This window comes from Lolium rigidum, chromosome 2, assembly GCF_022539505.1.
Source record: "Lolium rigidum isolate FL_2022 chromosome 2, APGP_CSIRO_Lrig_0.1, whole genome shotgun sequence".
Classification (NCBI taxonomy): domain Eukaryota; kingdom Viridiplantae; phylum Streptophyta; class Magnoliopsida; order Poales; family Poaceae; genus Lolium; species Lolium rigidum.
In genome coordinates, this window is record NC_061509.1 from 56,206,795 (window position 1) to 56,210,758 (window position 3,964).

The window sequence follows — 3,964 nt, forward strand, 5'->3', positions numbered from 1 at the left end:
TAATGTATACTATGTCATATGGAAATATGTCAAGTTCCTTTTCTTCAAAGTTTCCTTCAATATATAGAAAGGGTCCAGTAGAATGCACATATGTGGCCTGAAAATTGTATTTCTTTCTTCAATGTTCCCTTTCAAATATTGCCTCTGTAGGTCTGGGAGGAGGTCTGAGGTGCCAATTTGGTCAGGCACATCGTTAGGGCTACCCTGTCAAAGACTTATTGGCTGGTCAGGAATGGACATGTTTCAGAGGCCTTGAGGTTGTTCGATGACATGGTAGCGAAAGGAGTTGCTTTAGATAGTGGGGTTTTCGGCTCTGTGATCAAGGCGTTTTGCGGAATGCACATATGCGACACAACTGTGTTTGGTGTTGGATAGGATGCTTGGGATCGGATGATCTTTTTCTTCCTCTCACATATATTCGTTGGACCAATTATTGAAATTGTAATGTTGTCAATCTTGGGGAAATCCCTTATCGGTGTCAGACTCGGTCAGCTAAGTGAGTATCGATTACTAGACAAATCAGTCGATCAATTGGTCGATAAATTAGTTAATCGGCCGATAAATAAGTTTATCGGTTAATCGAGTGAAAAACCCATTTATTGTTGTGTAAAAAGACAAAACAAGGCCTGAGACATTTTTCACATTTTACATAGGCCCCGCTAATAGTCGAGGTTGAACGACTTGGTGCACATCTAGGTTGTGAAGATGTCAGCGCAACAATTTTTAGATTGTTTTGGTATTTCAAAATGTTTTTAATTAAAGGAAGCATATGCACCCCTAAAGCCAAAACTCCGCATCAATTATCTCATGTACCCTAGGAAAGAGCCAAGAGGAAGAAGGGTTGGAGCTGCAGATCTATTGCTGGAGCATGGTTGTAAGCTTAAGTCGGCTGCAGGAGTTAAACTGCAGTAGACTGTATTCATTAGCTACATCAGGAATAGCTAAAAAGAACTTTTTAAGTGGCCAGCGTCACTGAGATCCTGAGGACTAACATCAAATATACATTATAACAGTCTGACTGAGACTTTCAATATTCAGAAGTTTACAGACTATACTCATTAAATTTAGGATTTAGTACATTCAATCCTTAAATATATGGCCAAGAAAACCAGATTTCAGAACAATTTAGCCACATGATACTAATTCGTATCCATGAGAATAGCTAGACAAACAAGAAGAATACAAATCATTTTCTTCGAAAATTAAAATACCCTAATCTCTCAGGTTGCAACCATGCATTGCTCCAGCAAGAAGTCAAGGTAGCAGAAGTGTAAGCACCAGCCAACTGAATGAGAATAACTCCAAGTAGATCCAGAAATCAGCAGCATAATTTTGTTGCTTCCTGGAGGAAGCAAAATCTTGGGTTGCAAATATAGCTACTGACCATCTGCGCCTGCAAATGAGTCTGAGAACAGAGGTACATAGGGCAGAAATTGGCATGATGACTTGTTCTTCTCAAGGTGAATGATCTGATGAAATTCCCGACGTTGCATATCGTATGATGCTAATGTATCAGTATCAAGTGAATCAAAATAAATGGTATCGCAGTCTGGATGAATAGCGGCCACCGTGTAATCCACGACAGTTATGCTCCACATCTCATCATTGCTGACAGTATGCTTCAAGACCCATTCTTTACTATCATAATCTTTCATGTACCAGACTGTTGCCAGCGTGGTAGCTGAGGATGTACTCTCTTCCTCCTCCTCCTCCTCCTCCTCCTCCTTTCTCTTTTTGATCTTATTCTTGTTAACATCAACAAGGGTGTGGTAGCATAGTGCAAGCACCCCTGTGACAATCAATTTTTACAAAAACTTATACCACCTGATGGCATACGTATAGTCTTCCACACCTGCCCCTCCATGTCCACTGTTACCACCAGCACGGCATCCGCCCGGACGATCATGGGGTACCGCCAAGCAAGCAAATGTAGCATACCATGAAAGAAGACATGCTGCCAAAGTACAAGTTAAATTTCCCAATGGGGCTCCGTTCGGTTGTCGGGGTTAGATCCCAACAGGTATCTAATCAGCCCGGGGTGGGAGTGAAACCCGCGCGTCACTTTAATCCCCGGCAGGTTGGAATCCGCACTGTTCTAATCCCCTCCACCTGCTCCGGCCGTTCGGTTAATACACGGAGCTAGCAACCGTGGGGTTCGGTTTGGAAAAAGAACAACAAAACAAGGCAATCTTCGACTTCTTCCGCATCCGCTTTTCCGAGCAATCACCGATCATAATAATATTTGTAAAATGAACATCCTCATATTATGAACCTGGTATTATCAACATTATATTAATACCGTCATAATAATATTAGGAATTCCTTGCATTGCGGTTACACTCAACAAAATCTGACTGTTCGGTTATAACAACACATGATAAGATCGCCACGGGGTTGCCGGAATTTGGAATATTGGCCCAACGAGGCCGGTTAAACTAACACCAGCTCCAGACAGACAAGCTCCACTCAAAAAAAAAAAAAACTCCAGACGGCAAGCAGCAGAAACTTACAAACGAGAAAAAGGCACCAACGTTGAATCCAAATAATATCATTTAAAACATAAACTTGAGCTGAACAAATAAATATGTGGTCTTTTCCCTCATCACGGTACCCTTGCTTCACGTAGAGCTCCAACTCTTTTCCTTGGTCACATACCTATAATTTACGGAGAAAAATATAAACACATGGTTAGGTAGAAGATCACATGCTGTATGCACACATAATATTATGACTCGACTCCATATCAGTAAATGGAATACAAAATTTAGAATCTAGAACACCGTCTACCTGAACTACATATCAGTGAGCCATAAATATTACTATATTCATCTCCAGTTGACAAAAAAGGCAGTATCTACCTGAACTAAAAAGAAGACTTACAGTACTATACAAGGATCTGGAGACAAAATGCCTTCGAATGTTGGAGGCAAGAAGCAAGAAGCAACCAGAGGTTCACAATGCAAACAAAAATGAACAGACAAGCTCCTGACTACTGAAGATTGGTAGTCTGGGTTTACGACGCTCCTTAACATGACATTGGCGTACATCACCAACATTGACTTTTGCAATGTTACTGTCAGCGGTCGGTAGAACATGAAATATGGAGTTGATGAAAGTAGGCTTCTGTGTGGTTATTACTATGGACCAGTTTTTGTTGTTCCATGTCTGAAAGGCAAGGAATGTTTACATTTGCAGCTGGCCGAGCTGACTAGTGCTAGATCCGCTAGTCGGTAAATTTTTCAGCTGCATACAGTGAAGAGAGCAAAAATAAGTTCATGCCTGCTTAGTTTTAGCTTTCATGGTTGGCGATGCTCTACAGTTGAATTTGAAAGAGAAGTACGATCCTGGTATTGCTATTATTTATATGCTGTCATCTTGTGGAGTGAGTGGTAAATGGTATCAAATGAAGCATTATGACTGAGCATATACATAAAAAAGGCCAGTTTCTCCTCTACTTTAATTCTGGTATCGCTAACCAACCGTTCCCTTCTAAGGTAGTTGGCCAATGATCTGAAGATTTGGGGTTCCATTCTGAAAGCTACCCTACAATTCTTCACGTGCCCTTCAAGTAGCTCCTGAACTTTTTCCTCTCCCGTTAGCACTGATGTATGACGTTTCTCCTTTTGTCTCCCTCCACTAGAACCCAACGTATATAGTGCAGGCAAAATGAACATCATCATATCATCATCTTCCTCATCCCTCCTCTTTCTAATGCGATCCCTTATCATCATATTCATTGCAAAACTAAAATAATATATATATTTTTAGTTTCCAAGTTAAACAACCAAATCGCTTGTAACATAAAATAGGAATTTACCCAAGAAAATATAACAATCAAGAATAAATGCAGCCACTGATTCATAAAATAGGAATTTACCCAAGAAAATGACAAGTAAAGCACCAAAATGAGCAAGTTAAGGCACTTCTGGTTGTGCAACTGTATTATAACCAGACTGATTGACAG